This window comes from Somniosus microcephalus, chromosome 33 (assembly GCF_052327205.1).
Source record: "Somniosus microcephalus isolate GS21.2 chromosome 33, FLI_Smic_1.0, whole genome shotgun sequence".
NCBI lineage: Eukaryota > Metazoa > Chordata > Chondrichthyes > Squaliformes > Somniosidae > Somniosus > Somniosus microcephalus.
In genome coordinates this window covers 3,932,185-3,945,211 of record NC_141019.1, presented here as the reverse complement: position 1 = coordinate 3,945,211, position 13,027 = coordinate 3,932,185, and positions in this window count along the sequence as shown.

Below are 13,027 nucleotides of genomic sequence, written 5' to 3'. Positions count from 1 at the left end.
GTGAGAGGGGAGAGGGAAGTGGGGGCTCCTCTCAAAGTGCTCCCACTTCTCCCCCGTTGCCACCCCCTCAGTCAGAGCCCCACATGCTGCCTCGGATCCCGATGGCCAAGTCTGCCCCTGCACAGTCGCAGGAGGAGCAGTCATTGGCGGGGCCCTCACGAGCTCCAAAACCCAGAGGAGGTCCGCCAAAAGTGTCTACGCAGTCGCAGCAGGGATGTGAGCATCTTGCAACTACCTCTGCTGAAGCCACAGGGGTAGCACCTCGTAGAAGCACGAGTAAAAGAAAAAACGACATAATCGTAGGTGCACAAGGGTAAGCACATGGGTGTTTGTCAAAATGTTAGTGTTAATTTATGATGCATGTAAATTTATTTCTTTGCACTACTTTTCCGTCTTGTCCATTTTTGCCTGCTACCTGGGAAGTGAATTTGTCACTTGGAGTGAATGGTGAGACATTACTTAACCTCGAGCACTGGGGTTTTGGGTGACAGGAATGGCTTGGTCATTGTAGGTATGCTGTTGTTGCGGGGTGGGGAAGGGGGGACGGAAAGTTGGTACAGCATCTGGAAGCCAAGTGGGTGCACTAGTGCAAGTTAAGTAAACCGGGCCACTGAGGCCATCCCGGGCAGCAATGTGCGCTGCTGCTGGTGCCCTCTCCACCTCAGGTTCCTCCTCGTGTTCCCCCTCCTCCTCCTCCTCTGAAGAGGCTCTGGGATGTGCGCCTTGCTCCTCATGCAGCTCTAATCCTTGCTGCTGCGCTGTGTTGTGCAGCGCGCAGCATACAACGATGATTCTGGAGACCCTGGCTGGTGCGTACTAAAGGGCTGCTCCAGATCTGTCAAGGCACCTGAAGCGCATCTTCAGTATGCCGATTGCTTGCTCTATGACCCATCTGGTGGACACGTGGCTGTCATTATAACGCTACTTGGCCTCAGTACCTGGCCTCTTCAGGGGTGTCATGAGCCACGTCTTCAGTGGATAGCCCTTGTCTCCAAGCAGCCAGCTGATAAGTCTGTTTGGCAGTGCAAAGAGCTGAGGGAGGGTGGACTGGCGCAGCACGAAAGAGTCATGACAGCTGCCAGGGAATTTGGCGCACACATGCATGATGATCTTCCTATGGTTGCAGGCCAGCTGCACATTGAAGGAGTGGAAGCGGTTCACAAACACTCCTGGGTGATGATGGGGTGCCCTGATGGCCACATGTGTGCAGTCGATGATGCCCTGCACCTGTTGGAAGCCAGCCAGAGCCGCAAAGCTGAGCACCCGCTCAGTAATACTGGCTTCAGTAGTGCCAAAGTTCACATAATTGGCTGACTTGTGAAACATGGCATCGGTCACCTGGGTGATGCATCTGTGGGCGGCTGACTGCGAGATTTTGCAAATGTCTGCTGCAGATCCCTGGAAGGAGCCTGAGGCGAAGAAGTTGAGGGCGGTGCTGACTTTGACAGCCACAAGTAAGGAGTGTCCACCCGCTCCTCTGGGCAGCAGGTCTTCTTCCAGCAAGTTGTAAATGTCTGCGACGACCTGGCGTGATAGCCTGAGCCTCCTGAAGCACTGCTGCTCAGTCATGTTGAGGAAGCTCATCCTCTGCCTGTATACCCTGTGTTATGGGTATCTCCTCCGGCGCAGTGCAGCCCTGCGCTGACCCCCTCTCTCCTGTGGACCATCAGGTCGGTGAGGACAAGGCTGCTGGTGTGGCTGGTGTTGTTGGTGCTGGGGCTCATCTTGGTCCAATTCTGAGGTCCAAGGTGAGACACCATAAGCGGCACCCATACTAATCTGATAGATGGCAGGTCAAGTGCCGATCAGAGGCAGAATCCTCCAATGTGGTGAGAGTGGCTTCCAAGCTCGCAGAAATCACCTGCAAACTCCTGACAGCTAAATCTCTGCGCAAAATGGTGTCAGCAAGAGGCTTTCCCTTCGGCAAGGAAGCAGGTGTAAGGTGGGAGTATGTATGTGTCAATTAATGAACTCGCACAATGGCCACTGAGCTCCCGCCTCCCCTTCACCGGCGAGGTTTGCGAGGTGCGGGAATCCCGTGCGCCACAAGTTAAAGTTCAAACCTGACGTTAAAAAGGCAGTTAAGGGTCTGTAAACGAGCAGGTAACAACCTCAATGAGGTCGCCTGCCTTCTCCCGAGCGGGTCAGTGGCGCGCCTCAAAACACGCCCCAGTGAAAGTCGGAAGTCGGCGGGTTGACGGCAGGTTCCCGACACGCTGTTAATCCCAGCATGAAAATTCCGCCCAATTGCTCCATGTCCCTACTGCATGGGATTTGCATAATGCCGCTCTCTGTGCCTTTACTGTGTGCAGCGTGCACAGTGTATTACTCCTCATTGTCTATTCAAAGTGGGATACATCAGTGATCCACTTGTTCACTGTTCAACAATATGTTGCTTTGTTCTTGGGATAAGCAGAGACTTCACAACAACTTTTGTTTTGTTGAGAAGCATCAGTGAAGGGCCGAGGCCCATTGTGGAGGATAGCGCCAAGATTACTCAGAGTAGGAGCGATGATGAGGTATGTTGTGGTTGGGTGACACCAAGCTTGGCTTTTTAAAACAACAGCCGATGGTAGTTGAAAAGGAAGATTGAGGGAGGTGAGGACTTCCACAGTTTGGAGGTCTTGGGAATGAACTAGAGTAGGAGATGGCGCGATGTGACTTGATTTCAACACCGTGAGGATACAGAGAGAAGGAAGATATGTTGATGGGGTGAGATGAAGAGGGGCGGGAGGAGGCTCGTGTGGAGCATAAACACCGTCACGGAGCAGTTAGGCCGAATGGCCTGTTTCGATGTTGTAAATACTTCACAAGAGTGGTTAAGATGGGGTATTTGGTGCTTGGGGGCAACAAGGGACTAAAGTTTAGGGGAGCATTGACCATAATAGTGTGAACAAAATAGAGAGAGAGAGAGACAAAAAAAGGTAGTGATAGAGATTGGTAAACCCGTTGCCAGGATCTGTTGAGACTGGGGGTGAAGTGAGGAGACTTTGAGCTTGAAGACTGTTGAACGTTTGAGTAGCGAGTACCACAGCTGGGAACGACACTTGGCAGCGATTTTTCTTTTGCTTCGAGCCGGGAATCATTGAACTTGCTTCTGACTGCTCGCGCGACTGTGAGTCCCACTGGTAGATTTTGCCCCTCCCCTGCATAAAAATGTGAACTTCTCACGAGTAGCTTTGTCATTCCCGATGGGCCTTTGTAAGCCTTTATCCTGAGGGAGCTGGAGAGGATGGCGGAAAAGATCCTGAGACAGAACGAAAGGGAGATGTGTCTTAGAAGAGTGCACTTCACTAAAGATGCAATCGAGGAACTCTGCTACCTCTACATGAGAACCTGTAACCACGGTCATTTACCCGCACTGCTCGCTCCGGGGTTATGAAGGTCACAACTGCACTCAACTTTTATGGCACTTGGGGGGGCTAAATTCGGTTGATTTGCGCCTCCCTAAGAGGGCGCTACCGGGGCGCAAATCAACTAGCGCCTGGGCGTGGTGCCGCTAACGCCTTCTGCGAAATTCAGTGCGAGGTTAGCGGCGGCGCTAACCATTAGCACCGCGTGGCGCTGCGCCACTGGCGATGACATCATCGCCGTGCGCAGCGCCCCGCTCACGCCCCGGCTGTAATATTGGGTGGCGCCCCCTGACTTACTGCTGGACGCTATGTCCGCCGGGGTCAGGGGGGGCCTACCTGCGGCCGGGGCGGCGCTAGTTAAAGGGGAGGTGGTGGGCAGCCATTTTTGTTACTGGCCACCTGCCAGCACCTGCCCTCGTTGCTGTCCCCGGCCCCCGTGAAGCCCCCCCGCGGCGCTCCGTGAGCCTGGCACTCCTCTTGAGTGCTGGGCTCGTTTGCCGGCACTCCGATCCCTGGTGGCCCAGCTGGGTGCCGGGATGCGCCAGGCCCCTCCCCTTTAATAAGTGGTGGAAGGCCTGCAGTACCATGGCGCGACGTGCCACAGAGCGTGGCGCTGCGGCACGTAGCGCCGCGATATTGGCTCGCAGTGCCCCAAGAGGGAGGCGGGGTGATTCCAGTAGTGCCCCTCCTCCCTCTCGAGGCGCTACCTGGGAAAATCGGCCGCGGGGACGCAAACTTTAGCACCCCGGCGAAGGTAGGGGGCGCGACCCAATTTTTACCCCTTGATCGTTTTGAGCAGCCGAAGGGGTTTTGTGTAATATCAGCCAGGGAGCCTCCTGAGCATACACTAGTCAAGTGATTTGTCCACAGAGCTGGGCAATTCCTCCAGTCTGGCATCACAGCAAGGCAGCAGTGAGATAGATGGGATTGCTGCCGTTCTCAAGCTGCTGGCTGCAATCGATGGCACCAGGTGCAGCCATGATCAACCCCTTCAACTTCCTGAACAGAAAGAACCATCACTTGCTCAATGAAAGACTTGCATTTATATAGCGCCTTTCACCACCCCTCAGGATGTCCCAAAGCGCTTTACAGGCAATAGCGTTCTTTTAAAGTGTAGTCACTGTTATAGTGATGGAAACGTGGAAGTCAATTTGTGCACAGCAAGATCCGACAAAAAGCAATGAGATAATGGCCTGTTTTTGTTATGTTGATTGAGGGATAAATATTGGCCTGGACACCGGGCAGAACTCTCCTGCTCTTCTTCGAAATAATGCCATGAGATCTTTTACATCCACCTGAGAGAGCAGACGGGGCCTCGGTTTAACATCTCAGCACTGCACTGGGAGTGTCAGCCTGGATTTTTGTGCTCAAGTCCCTGGAGTGGGGCTTGAACCCACAGCCTTCTGACTCAGAGGCGAGAGTGCTGCCAACCGAGTCATGGCTGACACGACACCAAATAAGTGCACCCTTTCCTATATGACTAAGTTCCATGAAACCAAAGCGCGATGTCAGTGCATATTCTGTTTTTATTACAATAAAGTCCAAAGAACGGGGCTGACGTTTTTCAAACGGCGGAGCAGACAATCGGCTGTTCACCGCTGCCCTGCTGCGCCTCCTTGCCGCACTTCCGGAGTTCCGGAAGCTTGTATTGAGTGGGAGGGAGCTCGGCTCGAGTCGGAGATGCTGCCTGGGCGTGCCGCGTGGGCGAGCCTGGGCGTGTAGAGCCGGCGAGCCTGGGCGTGTAGAGCGGGCGAGCCTGGGCGTGCAGAGCGGGTGAGCCTGGGCGTGTAGAGCCGGTGAGCCTGGGCATGCCGAGTGCGCGAGCCTGGGCGCGTAGAGCGGGCGAGCCTGGGCGCGTAGAGCGGGCGAGCCTGGGCGCATAGAGCGGGCGAGCCTGGGCACGTAGAGCGGGCGAGCCTGGGCGTGCCTAGAGCGGGCGAGCCTGGGCGTGCCGAGAGCGCGAGCCTGGGCATGCTGAGAGCGCAAGCCAGGGCGTGTAGAGCGTGCGATCCTGGGCGCGTAGAGCGGGCGAGCCTGGGCGCATAGAGCGGGCGAGCCTGGGCGCGTAGAGCGGGCGAGCCTGGGCGTGCCTAGAGCGGGCGAGCCTGGGCGTGCCGAGAGCGCGAGCCTGGGCGTGCTGAGAGCGCAAGCCAGGGCGTGTAGAGCGTGCGATCCTGGGCGTGTAGAGCGGGCGAGCCTGGCGTGTAGAGCGGGCGAGGCTGGGCGTGCCGAGAGCGCGAGCCTGGGCGTGCCGAGAGCGCGAGCCTGGGCGTGCCGAGAGGGCAAGCCTGGGCGCTTAGAGCGGGCGAGCATGGACGCGTGGCACGTGCGAGCTGGGCGCGTGGAGCGTGCGAGCTGGGCGCGTAGAGAGCGCGAGCCTGGGCGTGTGGAGAGAGGGCGAGCCTGGGTGTGTAGAGCGGGCGAGCCTGGGCGTGGAGTGGGCATGTGGAGCGGGCGAGCCTGGGCGTGTGGAGCGGGCGAGCCTGGGCGCGTGGAGCGGGCGAGCCTGGGCGCGTGGAGCGGGCGAGCCTGGGCGCGTGGAGCGGGCGAGCCTGGGCGCGTGGAGCGGGCGAGCCTGGGAGCGGGCGAGCCTGGGCGCGTGGAGCGGGCGAGCCTGGGCGCGTGGAGCGGGCGAGCCTGGGCGTGTAGAGTGGGTGTGACTGGAACAGTTCGAGCACGTGGCAGGATGGAGAGGGAGTCCTGACCGGTATGGAGGCAGAAGAATCGATATTGAGAGGATTTTTTTGCAAGGACCTGAGGCAGGAGTGCCTGCAACTTCTTGAAGCTAAAGAAAAACCTCTCCCGCCAGTGACAGTAGAGTGCGGAGCAATCACTCTCCGCTTTTATCTGGTTGCATTGAGTTTCTTTGTGTGTTGGCAACCCACAAAGTTAAGATTGACCTCCTGGACACTGCTGCAGCTGCAAGCAAATGAAGGAACCTGGGAGCAAAATCTCTTTACCATCTCATTGGTGCGACAGTGCGTTCACTGCGCTGGTGCTGCGAGTGTGACTAACGGCGACGCTACCGTAAAGTCCGTGATATTTCGCTTTATCCAAGAAACCAAGCCTAACTCTGGTTCGCGAGCGATAGCAGCGTTCTACACTAATTTGGTTTTCAATGGAGAATGTCGGTGGTGACCCATCACAACCTCTCTAGCTCTGAAGGTACCGTTAAAAAAAAAAAAAAAAAAAGTGCTATTGTACTTACAATGACGACCGGAGTAAAGAAAATCCCGAGTATAAAAATTGGGCTTCGCAAAATTGATGAATTCACGGCTGATTGTACCAGGTGTCATCATTTTCCATTAAATATGAAGGGAGAATAGCCACAGATGCGGAGAACAAACACTTCATATTCCATCTCTTTACAACAAAGGCCACACCTCAGGAAAATCTCGTTGACAGCAGCAGAAATAGAAGACGTTTACCTTGGTGTGATTCATCACTTATTTCAGTCAAGACTGTGGTAATAAGTTGCTTCCAAAGTTTCTACTCGATTCAGAAATTGCAACAAGAAAAATGTCAACAAAAGCCAGCAGCATCGCTGAGAATGTTTAATCTCAGAAATCGCAGGAACTTTTAGTTAATGATCTTCAATTAGCACATTTTTTCTCAGTTGGAACAGATGCCTCAAATAAGGGAAATGAGAAGTTTTTTCCTGTAGTTGTTTGTTAATTTTTAAGGACGAAAGGGATTAACCATGACTGACTTGATTTTTACCATAATAACAATGAGAGAAGTGATGCCATTGTTGTACGCCTTCGGATAAACTGTGTTTTGTCCTGACAATGGAGCTGATAATGCCTCTGTCAATTTTGGGAAACACAAGTCAGTTTACCATAAGCTGAACGAAAAATTTATTCGGCTTGGATGCAAGTGCCCTGCAATTAATAACTATGTTAGGAACGGCATGAAAGCTTGCAGTTTTGGGGGTGAAAATTCAGTTGCTTTGCGCCTCCCGTACGGGGCGCAAAGCACCTAGCGCCCGGGCGCGACACCGCTAATGCCTCCCGCGAAATTCAGCAGGTTAGTGGTGGCGGTAACCGGTAGCGCCCCGGCCGCAAACTTGGCTCGTGCCCCCTGACCCAGAGTCATAGAGTTATACAGCACAGAAAGAGGCCCTTCGGCCCATCATGTCTGCACCAGCTATCAAGCCCTGTCTATTCTAATCCCATTTTCCAGCACTTCGTCCGTAGCCTTGTACGCTATGGCGTTTCAAGTGCTCATCTAAATGCTTCTTGAATGTTGTGAGGGTTCCTGCCTCTACCACCCTTTCAGGCAGTGAGTTCCAGATTCCAACCACCCTCTGGGTGAAAAAGTTTTTCCTCAAATTCCCTCTAAACCTCCTGCCCCTTACCTTGAAACTATGCCCCCTGGTTATTGACCCCTCTACTAAGGGGAAAAGTTCCTTTCTATCTACCCTATCTATGCCCCTCATAATTTTGTACACCTCAATCAGGTCCCCCCTCAGCCTCCTCTGCTGTAAAGAAAACAACCCCAGCCTGTCCAGTCTCTCTTCATAGCTGAAGCGCTCCAGCCCAGGTAACATCCTGGTGAATCTCTCTGCACCCTCTCCAATGCAATCACATCCCTCCTATAGTGTGGCGACCAGAACTGCACACAGTATTCCAGCTGTGGCCTAACTAGCATTTTGTACAGCTCCATCATAACCTCCCTGCTCTTATATTCTATGCCTCGGCTAATGAAGGCAACATAAGAACATAAGAAGTAGGAGCAGGAGTAGGCCATACGGCCCCTCGGGCCTGCTCCGCCATTCAATAGGATCATGGCTGATCCGAACCTAGACTCACGTCCACTTCCCTGCCCGCTCCCCATAACCCCTAATTCCCTTATCAGCTAGGAAACTGTCTATCTCCGTTTTAAATTTATTTAATGTCGCAAGTATCCCATATGCCTTTTTAACCACGTTATCTACCTGTCCTGCTGTCTTCAGGGATCTATGTACATGCACACCAAGGTCCCTCTGATCCTCTGTCCTTTCTAGGGTCCTACCATTCATTGTGTATTCCCTTGCCTTGTTAGTCCTCCCAAAATGCATTACCTCACACTTTTCAGGGTTAAATTCCATTTGCCACTGTTCTGTCCATCTGACCAACCCATCTATATCGTCCTGTAGCCTGAGGCTTCCCTCCTCGCTATTTACCACTCCACCAATTTTCGTGTCATCTGCGAACTTACTGATCATACCTCCTACATTCATATCTAAATCATTAATGTACACTACAAACAGCAAAGGACCCAGCACCGATCTCTGCGGTACACCACTGGACACAGGCTTCCAGTCACAAAAACAACCTTCGACCATCACCCTCGGCCTCCTGCCACTAAGCCAATTTTGAATCCAATGTGCCAAATTGCCCTGGATCCCATGGGCTCTTACCTTCTTGACCAGTCTCCCATGTGGGACTTTGTCAAAAGCCTTACTGAAGTCCATGTAGACTACATCAACTGCACTACCCGGATCCACACACCTAGTCACCCCATCGACAAATTCAATCAAATTGGTTAGACATGATCTCCCCCTGACAAAGCCATGCTGATTAATCCTTGCCTCTCCAAGTGGAGACTAATTCTGTCCCTCAGAATTTTTTCCAATAATTTCCCTACCACTGATGTTAGGCTCACTGGCCTGTAATTCCCTGGTTTATCCCTACTACTCTTCTTGAATAATGTTACTACGTTAGCTGTCCTCCAGTCCTCTGGCACCTCCACTGTGGCCAGAGAGGTTCTGAAAATTTGTGTCAGAGCCCCTGCAATCTCCTCCTTTGCCTCACACAGCAGCCTGGGATACATCTTGTCAGGGCCTGGGGATTTATCCACTTTTAAGCCCACTAAAACCGCTAGTACCTCCTCCCTCTCAATACTAATTTGTTCAAGTATATCACAATCCCCCTGTCCTTCTCCATAGTGAACACAGATGCAAAATATTCATTTAAAATCTCGCCTACATCTTCCGGCTCTACACATAGATTGCCACTTTGGTCCCTAATGGGCCCTACTCTTTCCCTGGTTATCCTCTTGCCCTTAATATACTTATAAAGCACCTTGGGATTTTATTTTATTTTGCCCACCAGTGTTTTGTCATGCCCCCTCTTCGCTCTCCTAATTTCTTTTTTAAGTACCCCCCTGCACTTTCTATACTCCTCTAGGGCTTCCACTGTTTTTAGTCCTTTGTCTCTGCCAAAAGCCTCCCTTTTTTTCCTAATCCATTCTCGTATATCCCTTGACATCCAGGGTTCCCTAGGTCTGTTGGTCCCACCCTTGACCTTTACGGGAACATGTTGGCGCTGTACTCTCTCTCTTTCCTTTCTGAAAGACTCCCATTGCTCTGATGTGGATTTTCCTACAAGTAGCTGCTCCCAGTCCACTTTGGCCAGATCCTGCCTTATCATATTAAAATCGGCCTTCCCCCAATTTAGAACCTATATTTCCGGTCCATCTTTGTCCTTTTCCATGACTACCTTAAATCTCACCGAATTATGGTTACTGTCACCTGACCTAACGCTGGACGCTGTGTCCGACAGGGTCAGGGGGGCGTTTTTGCGGCTGGGACGGCGATAATTAAAGGGCAGGTGCCGGGCGGCCATTTTTTTGGGGCCGCCTGCCAGCACCTGCCCCCTCTGGCCTCCTCCTGCAGGGCGCCGGCTGCGATCGGTCAGCCCGGCACTCCTCTTGAGTGCCGGGCTCTTTTGCCGGCACCCCGCTCCCCGGTGGTCCAACAGGGCCCCGGTGCGCGCTGCGCTAGGCCCCTCCCCTTTAATCAGGGGAGGGAGGCCTGCAGTACCGCAGCGCGACTGTAGGTAGCGCCGCGATATTCAATGGGAGCCCCCCAAGAGGGAGGGGGAGCGCTTCCAGTAGCGCCCCGCTTGGGGCATGGGGGCGCTAAGTTTATCGGGGCGCTAAAAGTTATCGCCCCAAAGGGGGCGCGAGCCAATTTTCCCCCTTGATGTGCAGTGTCTTATTCTGATGTTCTCTTCTTCCGCTAAAAAGGTGGACTCTCTCATTTTTTGACTTTGTAGAAATTGAGTACAAAGAACCTCTGCGTCATGTGCCAACAAGGTGGTTGTCCCTTCTGCCTGCGGTAGAGCGAGTCCTGGCTTGCCAGCACCCCGCAGGAGGAGGCCAGAGGGGGGCAGATCCTGGCATATTTGGTTTCGGAGGGGGAAGAAGAACGAGCAAGGATTATATGGGAAGCATTCAACGTGGATGGTCAGGAGTCTCTTCTGCTTTGTTTCATTTACTTCCCACCTAACCCGATGGTAATATTTCATGAAGCACTCACAAAGCCAGAATGCACCGAGGAAGGCCTTTGTTTTAAACTTCAGCATAGGAAAGAGAACAAGTCAGCTCAGACTATTTTACGCAATGTCTCACTAGCGAAGAGGAGAAAATTTAATGATGAAGTAGATAAGACATTGCCAAGATTCATTGCATACCTTGAGAATATATATTAATGACTTGGACGTGGGTGTACAGGGCACAATTTCAAAATTTGCAGATGACACAAAACTTGGAAGTATAGTGAACAGTGAGGAGGATAGTGATAGACTTCAGGAAGACAGACAGGCTGGTGAAATGGGCGGACACGTGGCAGATTAAATTTAACGTAGAAAAGTGCCAAGTGATACATTTTGGTCGAAAGAATGAGGAGAGGAAATATAAACTAAATGGTACAATCCTGAAGGGGGTGCACGAACAGAGAGACCTGTTCACAAATCGTTGAAGGTGGCAGGGAAGATTGAGAAAGCGGTTAAAAAGGCTTACGGGATCCTGGGCTTCATAAATAGAGGTATAGAGTACAAAAGTGTGGAAATTATGATGAACCTGTATAAAACACTGGTTCGTCCTCAACTGGAGTACTGTGTCCAATTCTGGGCACCGCACTTTAGGAAGGATGTGAAGGCCTCAGAGAGGCTGCAGAAAAGATTTATGAGAATGATTCCAGGAATGAGGGACTTCAGTTACGTTGATAGACTGGAGAAACTGGGGTTGTTCTCTCTGGAGCAGAGAAGGTTGAGAGGAGATTTGATCGAGGTGTTCAAAATCATGAGGGGTCTGGACAGGGTAGAAAGAGGGAAACTATTCCCATTGGCAGAAGGGTCGAGAACCCGAGGACACAGATTTAAGGTGATTGGCAAAAGAACCAAAGGCGACATGAGGAAAAACTTTTTTATGCAGCGAGTGGTTAGGATCTGGAACGCACTGCCTGAGAGGGCGGTGGAGGCAGATTCTATCACGGCTTTCAAAAGCGAGTTGAATAAGTATCTGAAGGAAAGAAATTTGCAGGGCTTGGCCTCCTCAAGGGTGTCATGAGCCATATCTTCAGTGGATAGCCCTTGTCTCCAGGCAGCCAGCCGGTAAGTCTGTTTGGAGGAGCGAAGAGCTGAGGGAGGGTGGACTGGCAAAGGACGAAAGTGTCCTGGCAGCTGCCAGGGAATTTGGCGCACACATGCATGATGATTTTCCTATGGTTGCAGACCAGCTGCAATTTGAGCGAGTGGAAGCCTTTGCGGTTCACAAACACTCCTGGGTTATGATGGGGTGCCCTGATGGCCACATGTGTGCAGTCGATGACGCCCTGCACCCGTGGGAAGCTAGCCAGAGTGGCAAAGCCGAGCGCCCGCTCAGTAACACTGGCTTCATCAGTGGCAAAGTTGATATAATTGGGTGACTTGTCAAAGAGGGCATCGGTGACCTGTGTGATGCATCTGTGGGTGGCTGACTGCGAGATGCCGCAAATGTCTGCTGCAGATCCCTGGAAGGAGCCTGAGGCGAAGAAGTTGAGGGCGGTGGTGATTTTGACAGTCACTAGTAAGGAGTTTCCACCCGCTCCTCTGGGCTGCAGGTCTTGCTCGAGCAACATGCAAATGTCTGCGACAACCTGGCGCGATAGCCTGAGGCTCCTTTGGCACTGCTGCTCATTCATGTTGAGGAAGCTCATCCTCTGCCTGTATACCCTGTGCTGGGGGTATCGCCTCCGGCGCGGTGCAGCCCTGTGCTGATGCCTTCTGTACTGTGCAGCATCAGGTGGTTGAGGAGAAGGTTGGTGCTGTTATTGTTGGTTCTGCTGGTGTGCCTGGTGCTGCTGGTGTTGGGGCTGATTGTGGTCAGATTCTGAGGACCAAGGTGAGACAGTATAAACGGCATCCATGCTGGTGGAATAGATGGCAGGTGAAGTGGAGTTGACAGAAGCAATCTGTCAATGGTGACAGTGGATGGAGACTGCTTGAAACACTTGCAGCCTGCAGAAAGCTCAATCTGTGTTGCAAATGCAGTGAGAAACAGCTTCTGCATGAGGAAAGTGATCAGCTGTAAGGTGGGAGCTTTTATAGTACATTTCATCCTGTCAACTATTCAGCTGGAGTAATGGCCGCTCAACTCCCACCTTAGGTTTACAGACATGGTTCCTGAGCAGCGTGGTCCCCGTGGGAATCCAGTGAAATTTACAAGATATGTTTAAAATCACTCTTAAGGGTCTGCCAACAAGGTAATAATTGTTTAAATTGGGTCCCCCGCTGCTGCAGGTCGGGTCGGCTCCACGATGACAGACGTGCCTGTGGGAAAGGCGCGTGGGAGCGAGATGCCAGCAGGTTCCCGACCCGCTGTCAAAAATAACAACTTTCCCACCCGACCCACCACCGATCTCACCTGCT